Genomic DNA, 12698 nt, shown 5'->3' with positions numbered 1-12698 from the left:
CAGTTCACCACCCCCAAATGGGCTTTCAGAGAGGCTCACAGGAGATTCATATGTGCAGTAAGACTCAGGTCATATAACTCCCAACTGTCTGTCCATTGAAGTGGTTCCATGATGACATCTGAACCACAGGGAGGTCCTTATCTGGGCACTATAAAACAAGACCCAGGCCATAACCAAGCTCTCTTTTGCTACACTGAGGAGCCCGGTCATCATCTGTGGCATATGTATCTTGCTCCACAAACCTATTTCTTGCTCTTGCTCTATAGTCCTATCTTGTTCCCCCTCAATAAATTTCATCTCATGCTTGCCTTGCTTTGGTGTGTCTGGTCATTCTTCAGCAAAGAGCATACCAAGAACCAAGAACACAGAACGAGATTGCCAACCCAATACTTGCAAAATAGTGCCCAATCATTAACTTCTAAAATTCGTACTTGTGCACTGGATCATGAGTTTCTAGAAGTCAGGAACATTTGTTGTTTATTATTATCTCACAAAAACTAAACAGGGTGTTAAGACACATACTATGCACTCAATATTTTTGTTGTTATTGTTGAATAAATGAATATAGGGCATTTAAAAATACTTATTTGAGACATAGAATTAATGGTTAATTGGAATATAGGTAAAGAGTTTTTGATCCTAAATTCAAATTATTTCACTTGAGGTTTGTCTTGGAAAATTCAAAACTAAGTAAAAATCTAAAGCAGCTCTATCACAACTTTCTTTAAATAAACTTTATTTGGCATTGTTGCATATTTACTCTATATACCTTTCTATAATATTTCTAATGGCAGAATCGTTATTCTATTGAATATACAAATAGTTTTTTCACTTATATTTAAGTAAGACAATAACCATAATTGGAAAACAGTTGTTGCAAACTAAATAATATATTAATGTACTGAAACTTAATAAAAAAAAATAGTTCAAATTCTGACTTAGAAATTTAAGTTTGAAATACCAATGCAGAGTATCTATCAGGACTGATGTAGTCATTCCAACTTTCCTGTCAAATTTCAATGGAAAATCAGAAAATGATGACAGAGAAATGTGAGAGAAGACAAAGACTGATGTCCAGCCCAATGAAGGGATTTCTTGTTTCTGCAGGCCCTGTGAAGTTGAACTGAGAATCCCAGTCAATGGACAGGTGTCTATTGATCTGATGTTAGGGAGACTCTTCATTGTTTTCCCTGTGGCCTAAACTAAGGAGAAGATACACATGGTATTAGCCAGCTATAGGAATACATTGGATTGGGGGAAGGGTAGCCTTACAAGAATGATATTTGCATGATAGTACATAATCCCATCAAGTTAACAACTCAAATTTGGGCAAAAACAAGAAAGATGGTAAGAAAGTAAATTCTGTGCTCTATTATTGTTGCTGTTGATGTTTTTCATTAACTGCCATTCTGTACAAAAAAGAAAGGAATTTAACTTACACACAGGGGTATAGGGAAGAGAACATTGTACATTCTCTACACAGAGATTAGTTGGCAAAATTTAACTTTAGTTATATATGTGCTCCTTAGAGGATGACTAATGAGTAAGAAAATAAAACTGAACTCATGGAAATATACCGCAGTCTGATAAAGAGGAAACTCTATCTTGAAAGTGAAAGGGAAAATGTACCTTTTAAAAATGATTTATTGTTGTAGTAGTTTAGGAATCTATGTGGTATTTTAATAAAATTCAAGAAGGCTCAACTAAGAGTTGCAGACATAACGAAAGAACATCTTTGGGATTAAAAAAAAAAAAAGAAAAAAAGACCACAGACATTGTAAGTACAGAAACCAGCTAAAAGAAAGGAGTTTGATTTTACAGTAGAAAGCAGAAATTGAAGTTCCAAGGATAAGCTATAGAGAAACAAACAAGCAAAATTATTCCCAAGGAAGGGGAAAAACTCAGCAGTAGGAGTTTGGGATCTTGCCATTAGTTCTGTTCCATAAATACGATTCAGCCACTCAGACTCCAGTTCAATAGATCAAATTCTGAGCTGATAATTAAATGAGCTCCCCGAGGCCCATGATTTTATCTCCCTTGTGTCCCATGGTCTCTCTGCTTCAATCAGTTAAGATGGAGTTGAATGTGATCTTGTGGATTGCAAAAAGCCATAGGTAGTGACAAATACTCTTAAAAGATGTTGACAGAAATGAAAGAGCAGTTGTTCTAGCATGTCCCAACTCATTGGCAATCAGTAGCACTGTAGACAACAAAGAGTATAATTAACTTTGCATTCAAAACAGTGATGTGGAGGAGTGATGTACGATGATGCAAATGAATGATTTTTTAAAAGATTAAAAAAGATACAAAATATGAAAAATGGTGAGAAATGTCTATTCAAAGAATGCCAAGTACTCCTGAAGAAGAAATAACAATTGTAACAGTAGCAATAATGAAACACATTCATAAAGAGACTTGATAAGCTTAAATAAAAACATTAAAAATAACAATCCGATAAACTTATATTATTGGCAAAATTAATGAAACAAGATTTGTATTAAAAAATAACAGGTTGTTTTTTTTTTTTTTCAAATTTAAGGATAAGGAATAAAATAATTCCTATGTAAATTTAGGCAGAAAGAGAACGTGACCTAGGAAGAATAAAAAGCCACCATCCTCTGACTTCTGCAATACCATTCTAATGGCCATAACTCAACAGAGAAAATTCTCTTTGAGATTTGAAAGACAAAGCTTGTGATTGTGTATTTATTCCCAGAAACTGATCTTGTTTGCCAGGTCCACATTGTACAAATATATAAAACAGAAAACACACATTGCAAAAACAATATGACAATAAAACAATAAATAAAGTGGAACAATATGACAGATATAAAACCAACTTATTGGTTATGACAATGAATATAAATGTTTTAGCTTGTCTACTAACAAAGATTCCTAGATTGTATTACAATTCTAAATAGACAAGCACAATTCTTTTGTAACACCCCTAAAATAAAATAACCTGAAGTATGAATGTGCTTAATCAATTAAAAGCTGAGCCAAAAGTTGCCTAATTCCTCACCCTTTATGTCCAGATAATCTCCATTGGCAAATAAACCCTATAGCAAAACTATTTCCTGTTGCATGTAGTAAAATCACTTCTTTGAGACAACTTTTATGTTTCTTCTCACCATTCCTACCAAAATCTGATTTATATGCCTTTTATCTGTGTTTACATGGTATCCTCTATTGCATTTATCCTAACACTTAGTGTACAGCATTTCATTTTCTTTTGTAGTGACCACCTCCTGTAGTGCCTCTCCTCTCATCTCCACAGTTACAGTGGTGGCTTCATTAGCAGCTATGTTCATGCAGTAGGACCAGTCTCTCCTGGCCATGACTCAAGAAACTTCCCTGAAAATATCAGTTTGGTAGCAAGAAAGTTATCTGCTTTCTTAGGGACACTGGATCTGTGGAAGGCTTGGTTGCTTTTTTTTTTTTTTTTTTTGCCTAATAAACCAAGGAGTGAGGGCAGAAAAATATGAAGGGAGTCAACATGCAAAGAGAAACAGAGATGAGGGGTGAGGAAAGTGCTCTGATGATGTTTTATCATCTGATTCTTCTCTCTCTGGCTCAAGTCCTTCACTGCTTTTAGGGTTTATGAAATCTATTCTACCTTATAACAAAGTTCCATTTTTACTTAGTTGTTTTCCAAATGCTGGACTCATGATATTCTATAAGTTCTATCCAAACTCTTTTTGCTTTGCTTAGTATTAGGAACAAGCATATAGTCCTAGAACCCCACCTTAGTGTAGTGGGGGAACTCACAACGCAGCTTCTTACACACACACACACACACACACACACACACACACGCATACACACCCTTTAAACTGTTCTTCCAGTTCCCCATGGTTTTCATAATATCAAGGAAGATGAATTATTTAATAATCAGAAACATAGTTTTCCCCTTCCCCACATTTTTTTTTTTTTTTTTGCAAATCCAATGTGCAAGCATATCGCACCTGTGAAAGTTGATCATATGAAATGAGTCATTATTGTCATATCCAACTAAAATAGAGTCAAGAGTCCAGGAAGAAAGAATACTCAAGACACAAAACATTACTCTAAAAATGTAATTTTCTACAAGCCTGACTGCTGAAACTGCCTGCTGCTACCTGAAACCAGTTTTATCTAATAGCTAGTGAAACAATCTGCTCAACTCTAAGACTAGTTTTACCCACTGCCATCACACACCAATCAGAGCTCGCCACCTCCCCAAAATCCTACCAGGGCCAATGAACTTTGTGGAAGAGCAGTACATCGCATTTCTCCATTTTATAAAACCTCTAATCTTCTCTTTGTTCTTTGGTAGTACTGAGGGCCGCCTGGTCTGTGTGTATGACCCAAATTGCAATTATATCCTTCCAAATAAAATGCTGTAATTTTGGAGATCTGTCTCTATATTTTATTTGACTTTGACATGCATAGTTTTGGAATATAGGTCTAATATCCAAAAATCAATTGGAACATTTTATTACTTGTACTACAAATATAACTTTAGCCAATATTTATTTACAATGATTTAAGAACAGGCCCAAATCTTTGAGTTATCTTGTGTATTTATCTATAACGTATTTTACACATAGTAAAGCTATTTAAAAATATTGTTGAAAGAAAGATTGAGGTAGGTGAAATTTTAATTTAAAAAAATTATCCAGATGATAGAACAGTGGCTGACTTGAAAATATAAGTTTGTCAGAATGAAATCAATTCATGCTTAGGGATAAGAGTTTGGGGAAGAGATTTAAAGCCAGCCCTTCAGATGACATAGTAAATAAGATTTCCTAATTTTGGATCATCTTTGAGAGAGACTGTTCTACAGTGGATTTTCTTTGGACTTTAAAGAACTAACTGAAGAAAATAATTACAAAGAGATATTTACTTCAGAATAAGTGATATTAATGTGCTCCTTTATTTTAAACAATGCTGATGCCAAGACTGTAACTTTAGGGAACATAATAAGAGAGGAAGTTTCTCAAAAAGAGAAAGAGATAGTAACTTTGTAGACAATAGAGCCATCACTAATGAACAAAGACTTCTGTTTTTCCATTTTGTTAAGATTGAAAACACAAAACTTGCACATTTATAGAATATTTATTTATTAGTTTGAGGCCCAAGATTTTTAACATTCTATAACTTGTTATAGTTTAATTTTTTCTTCTTCTTTTTCCTTGAAATAATGTAGATTTCTATACAAGAATGAAATCTGCCACCAATGAGTTAGTGGGATCTTTGAATCAAGGTGTTGCCTTATTTCTCTCTGTTAGGTTCTTTCAGATAAATTTTAGAAGTTCCTAACAGCTCTAGTCAGAACTGTATTGTTTCAGAAGTACATTCCTTAGCACTTCTCTTTTGACATTCGTTTTGAGTGCTGTATTGCTCTGATGTGCCAGGCAAATAGAAAATATCTAACTGACAGATTGAATTGTTCATTGTCCTTTTTCCTAGCTCTGAAATTCGTGTGAAATTTGGTATGCAATTTAAGAAAATATGCAAGAAAAATTCTTCATAAACACTTGGCATTTTACTTCTTGCCAGTTTAGAAACAGTCTACTTCATTCCTAGCTATACTCATAAATATGTCATATAAGTAGTATAGGATCAAATGTCAAAGAAAATATAAACTGTTGTAAAATAAGTAGTAGTCTGGAAAAAAATGTTCTAGTTTTATCTTTTCCTCTAATGCCACGTAATATGATAGAAACTTCATGTATATCATTTCCTTTAAACTTTACCATAACCCTGTCAGTTAGGTATTTATACATATAAAATTGGGGCGCCAACTGTGCTTAGAGAGTTAAAATTATTCAATTAAGATTGTTAAAGTATTAATTAATGTATTCAAAAACCAAACCAATATCTCTTTAATTACAAAGTATGTGAGTTTGACTTTTTATGAGCAAATTAACTAAACTTATTTTGGGCTACATTTTTCTGAATGTGCCAATTTCATTGGAATGTTTTCTTATTATATATGTTTGTTAGACATCCAGTACAGCCTGAGAGGAAATATTTGATGCATAATACAATTTAATGTTTTTAGACTTTTACTTAGGTACTATATGAATTAAAATCAAATAAATAAAATGGATGTTATTTAAATGAGAAATAAAAAATTAGAACATGCCTGATAAGTGATAATTACCAAGACTTCAAACTTTCTGATGCATATTTGTCCATTAAAAATTTCAAGAAAATGCATATAATTATTATTAGTTTAGTAGTATTTCTCAAATTGCTCTTGCCTTGTATCATTAGAAGAGTGAACTCTATTAAACAAGCATATTTCATTAATCTACTGTTAGAGAAATCTCATAGTTGCTAGTTTTTAAAAGTACTAGCCTCTGGCTTGGGGTGGTGGCTCACACCTGTAATCCTAACACTTTGGGTGGCTGAGGCGAGAGGATTGCTTGAACCCTGGAGTTTGAGGTTGCAGTGAGCTGTGATGACACCACTACACTCTAGCCCAGGCAACAAAGCAAGACTCTGTCTCTAAAACTAAATAAATAAAAGTACTAACTTCTAAATGGGTACAACTGTGATAGCTATTAATTTTGAATAAACATTTTTGAACATTGATTTAATCCATATTTAAATATGGTTAAGGAATCAACATCTCAGAAAAAAAAAAACTATCCAATGTTATTACTGAAAAACCAATTGTAATACAGCTATATCTCAGATTTTTTCTTTCCTTCACTCATTTCCTCAAATACACATATTGAATAGTTCCATTTGCCACATTCTGTGTCATATGCTAGAGCATAATGAAAAGTGAGGAAAAGTGATGCAATCCCTACCCTCATGTGGTTTATGTTCTAGTTGGGGGAGGTAAGTTGATGAATCTCACTGCATGGATATAGAGTGTGCTCTTTGAGACCACATCAACGAGGAACCTGATCAAGATTTTAGAAAAAATTCTTAAGTAAGTGGGGATTGAGTTGAGGTCTAAAAGACGAGTGTGTATGGTATATAGTTCTTGTTAAGAAAAAGGATAGAGAAAGAGATTGTTCCAGAGAGAGGGAGCACATATATAAAAGATAGACCGTAAGTTACAGAAAGGGAAGTCAGGGTAGGTAATGTCATGCAGAGAAAAATGGGACAGCTTCAGCATGAGGCTGGAGAGAAGATACTTTGCAGACCAGAAGGCCTTGAGACTTACATGAAGGGTTTTATACTATAACCCATGGAAATTCCTTTAAGAATGTGGCATGATTAGATAAAATATTGGAAAAGATTTAAAGAATGATTTATACAGGAGCTACATTTTAAAGAAGGAGGCAATTAGCAGGCTATTGTAGCAGAAAGAACAAATATAAAGGTGGTATTGATAAAGATAGTGGGAGTAGAGAAGAAGTGATGTGAACAGATTTAAGAAATATTCAAGATAAAATACAACTTGGTAATGGATTGTATATTTACAGCAGTAGAGCATTTTACAAGCTACCATGAGAAATGCAAAGAAGAAATGATATATGTTTTTGCACTTAAAATAATGTGATAAATTTTAGGTCGGAAGACATTAACTTCAAAATTGAGGCAGTTATACAAAAGGCTGATGAGTACATGAAAAAGTACTCAATAGCATTAGTCATGTACATCTTCTGATTTTTAGATACTTGGATTGTGAAGAAAGTAACATTCTATTTTCTATATGTCTATAAGGGAAGGGAATATCTTTGTGGGAAATGTACCACTTAATACAGAGAGAAACAGGAACCATTTGAAGAAGTATTTGAAGATATAGGCTAAGTGCTTAATCATGAATATGGCTCCAGGTTTTACAGTGAAAGAAATGTCATAGGAGAATTAAAGAAAAAACATCAGGAAGTGGAAAATAATACTGAAATTAGAGCTCAGAATATGATAGATTATACTAATGGTACCCATATCAGATGTTAACAAGGAATCCACTAATGTGGAGTAAGTCCTATTAGTCACTCGGATAAGGGTGTGCGGGCTCTTGAAACTAACAGTACCCACAGCACAATTGTGTCCTAAAAGGAAGACCCAGATGTTTTTGTTTAAGACCAGATGATCCATTCCTTTAGTTTCGCTGGTGTCAGAAGGTGAAGGAAGTTCAGCCTGAACCACAGAACAAGCAACTTGGAGCCACATGGACTTCGAAGTAGAATGTTTTCAGTAATCAGAAGCACTTCTGTGTTGTATATTGTGTTGTTTTGACCATTGATTGTATGGTTCATCCATTGGATGAAATAGCCATGGGGCAGTCTCCACTTTTTTCTCACCACTTCTTATTCCCAATCTAGAGGGTTTATGGATAATGTTCTACAAAATAATTGGCTTATAAATCCCATTTTTGTGTTTCTCAAGGAATAACCTGATGAAGACAGTACAAACTCAAATATTTCTCTTGAGGTGATTTCTTAAAGCAAGGATCAAGTATTCATTGCTTATGGCATTGCTACATGATTGTAGACCATAAAGTAGTACCTTTTTCTTTCTTCTGGGAATCACTATCCCAATCCAATTGTTTAATATAATGCCACATGTATCACAGGTACCAGAAATTGAATTGTTGAAATCACGCTCCTTTAATCCCATTTTTGAAAATTGAAAGATGCAATAGAAACTATCAGCCATTCATCAAAGGCAGTGATATTTTCTTTGTTACTTCTTTTATGAGTTTAAAATATTTAAATATTTTAAAGAAAATAAATAGGTAGTAGAGCAGAATGCAGAATTTACTCTATAAGACATGACACAATACACAATTTGTGTTTGAAGTAAAATGCTTTCATTCTTCAAGGCTATTGTAGATGTTTCAGTGAGGAATTATGTAGCGGGATTGTAGATGGAATTATTACAAATACAACCTCATGTTATTTAGGCTAGCCTGGTTGGAAAATGGTTGCTATTTTTCAGTACAATTTCCTTAAATGGTGTTTTAGTGTTTTTTTTCTTCCATATTGCAGCTTCCTTATCCTCCTTTGCTGCTCTAGAAGCTACAAACATATCTAAGGGAAGTAAAGGTAAGAAGTGAAGATACCATTTCAGAAGCATATCAGACGTTAGCAGACATATAGATAAGACAGAAGAGCAAAAATGCTTGCTGAAAGATAGCAAGTCCAAATGGGGATGTGATAAATTCATTCCATTTCTAGGCAGGCAAAAATCACTAGGAGCTTCTTATTAGTAATGGAAAATTCCAGTACTAATACAACCAAATTATCTTTGATGTTCCACAAAACTCTTGAATGCCACGTAGAACCCAATTAACAATATCGTATTTTGGGAAGGGATGTATCCCGTGCTGGAGGTTTGCCTTCACTCTACATTTAAGTCAACCTGTCTGGTCCTCTGCACAATGATGCAAGGTCATGCAGTGAATGACTGTTGGTCAATATGTGGGCACTGACTTGTTTCTTAAATTTGTTCCCTGGTATAACTTTCTGAAATTTAAATGCATTTTTCCTCATATCCTGCAGGTATTGTTCAAACAAAATATGTCTAATTTGACACTCCCTCATCCAATTCTAAATTTCTTTGCTGGCTTGCTTTTTCGGATCTCATAGCAGCTCAAAATTCCATGAGAGAGATAGGGAAATGTCTGCAGCCCTCTTGGGTCTAAACACATAACACCACTATCCCAGTCTACAACTACCACATAATGATGGCAAGAGTCTTCTCTGTTAAACTTTCTTCCTTCCCGTACTTCTTCCTGTGTCTGAGGCGTGGGTCCTGACCACTGTAGTTCCTTAAGAGTAAAAGTAAAAATAGATTAAGCCTTTTTCCAGGATTCATTTCTGGGAAATTGGAGGAAGCGCAGTGGCCCTTATAATATTTAATGCTCCTGTTTGCTCTATGCCCACGTTTCTCTTTTCCTCAGTTAGGTGGGTCTTAACATAATTAGGAAAAGAGAAGGCAGCACTCATTATAAGATTTTTTTTCACTATTTGGTTTGTTTTTTAGATATATCAGGCTTAAATCTATAACCACAACATTTTAACTCAGAAGTTAATTTTCGCTCAGATGTTTTCAGATCCCTCTGTGACAACTTCTATTGGCCTCATGCCTCATGACAAAAATGAAAAGTGAGAGACACAGTGAGTAGTGTTGGAGTAAAGAACGACTTCAGTTAATATATCAATATATTTTCCTACCATATCTTTATTTTTTTTCTGAGTATAAAGTGCACTATGTGTAAATGCTTAATTTCACAGGCTATGTTTTCTGGGAATGACTGATGAAACAGAGAGAATTATTAATAAAACTCATCAAAAGACCCAGTGCATTTTGAGTAATATTTTGAAGCTAAGAGGAGCAGCATTTTACTTTCTAGAATAAACTCTTAAATGGCATTATGCTAACTCCTCTTGACAAAAGGCTAGTTCTTGGCTAGAAGAGAGTACCCCAAGGAAAACATGGATTTATGTGCCTGTGGGTACCCAGCAGGAAATTCTGTGGAAGCCATTTGAGGCCTGACAAGCATCTCTGAGCATCTGCTGGGCTGGAGTGTAAAGTCAGAGAAGAATATAATGGTCATGATATCTCCTTCTACTTCCCAGAGGATTTCAAACCAAAGAAGACAGACACTGCAGGGTCCCTCAACTTCCAGAGGACAATTTTGTGTGGAATCCACTTAACACATTCAGTAATTTAGCTCTAAGCACACAAATGCATGCCTATGTTAAACTTTGGAACTTGCAGTGCTATTTTTTTCTTTCTCTTATTCCAGTTAACATTTTATGCTCTAGTTTATATTCCTTGAATTCATTTAAAATATTTTTGCATATTTATCTTTTTCTTTTAATCTTTTAGTCCTTTTGTTTTTACAATCTCATAGTTAATTGTTCTTCGTTGATTTATCTTTTCTTATTTTTTATAAGGCTTTTCTTTTATCTCATGTTTACTTTGTTCTTATATTACTTATTTACCTAGTTTCTTCTTATCACCTTAGGCTTTGCTTTAATTATTTCCTTTTTATGTTATCTATTTTTCATTTTAGTTTTTAATTTTTTCAACAGACATCTCCTTTCGATGTTAACAGTGGTTATTTATGATTGGTTGGTCTAGCATAGGTTCTTCTTTTCTGTTTCTTATCTATATTTTCGTTTATCTTAATATAACAACCAGAGAGTACTAAAACATTTGGGAAGAGAAGCAAGCTGAGCCTATCTGTTCTCTTTCTTCCCTGTCCATTTGGTTCTTTCTGCCTGTTACGTGGAAGGAGCGTCCTGTCTCTACACCCTCATATCTCTAAATCGTCATTTTAGAAAGACAGTGTTGTACAGTAGTTAAGGGCAGAGCCTTGGGGATAAAACAAACCTTGAGCCACATTAGAGTTGTGCTCTCGAGACTACTACCTGGTCTTTAGAACTTCAAATTTTCTCTTTTATAGTAATAATAATAACTTTCAAAGTGTGGGTGGATTAAGTCATATGAAATATATTAACTAAATTCTCCCTACTCTACTAATAGAAGGACTAGGATAAGAGTAACATTTAATTATGTTTCTAGAATGATGGCAACCACTCTGTTTATTTATTTATTTATTTAAAGACTAATCAAGTGCAGTAGTGAGGAGGGGGGAAAGAACCACTCTTTCTAAATTACCCACCAAAAACCTAAATCTACTCTCTGTTAAGCAACTAACATGGTTCTCCTTGTCTGTTATTTCGGGGCCAAATAGACTAGCATGCCAGTTTTGTTATTTTATTTACCTTCTGTTTTTTTTTTTTTCTTTCTCTTTAACTCCTGAATCTTTTTTTCTCACCTTGCCAAGGGAGAGACTTGTCTTTTAAATGATGTTTGAAACTCTGAATTTCTGGTAAAATACCCTAAAATAGATGAAATGTTACCTTTAAGCTGATTCCTCTACTCTTGTAATATTTGCCCACGTAAATTGACCACTGATTCCAGCTGGTGGTAATGGACAGCCACAGTCTCCTGACAGATTTTAACACTATTCTGCATTAACTGGCCATGTTTTTTACTTGGTCTCAAATTTCTCTCCTAGAAAGTTGTGGAATGAAATATTGGAAATCTAAATTCAAAGTTCCTAATCTATAACTTTAGAAGTTGTCCAGAGCTCCTCTTTCTGATTTCATGTCTCTCCTAGTTGGGGCAACGTAATTGTTAGAATAGCAGATAATATTGTATGTGAATTTAACTTTGGTTTCCCAAGAAAATGGTGCTGCATGGAGTTCACTGGTATCTGTTCTGTATCAAGAACTATGCCAGTTCTTAGAGTGGAAATATGGTCAATATAAATATAGACTGAACAAATTACTATCAATTATTTTTAGATCATTTAGTCTCAATGTGAGCTTGTTTCAACATATGTTGATTCTTCCCATTAAAATGGAGGCTGTGTCTTAACATTTTTTATTTTAAGATACAGTCGTATGGCCTAAAATGTGATTCTCTGGAAAAAGCATTAAATCATATCTATGTAGCTTGGGAAAGTCTATCTTTTGCAAAGCTTAACAGATCATTTGGTTGCATAGGTCACACACATTGTTAATTGGCTTATATCCTAAAATGTACTGTTTTATTTTATTTAACTGAAGGTGTTTTTTTTTGTTTTTTTGTTTTTTTTTACTTATGTCAAACAAGTCTTGGGAATAATTTAGATATTTTGCATGCACCGATACTTGTAATTGTAAAATAGTTTGGATTTTTCATACAAGGGTGATAATCCATTTCATTTTACTCCAGATGTCAAAATATGA

The sequence above is a fragment of the Propithecus coquereli genome, unplaced genomic scaffold (genome assembly GCF_000956105.1).
Source record: "Propithecus coquereli isolate 6110/MARCELLA unplaced genomic scaffold, Pcoq_1.0 Scaffold112, whole genome shotgun sequence".
In the NCBI taxonomy this organism is placed as follows: domain Eukaryota; kingdom Metazoa; phylum Chordata; class Mammalia; order Primates; family Indriidae; genus Propithecus; species Propithecus coquereli.
The sequence above is the reverse complement of the archived record's forward strand: the minus strand, read 5'-3'. Positions refer to the sequence as shown.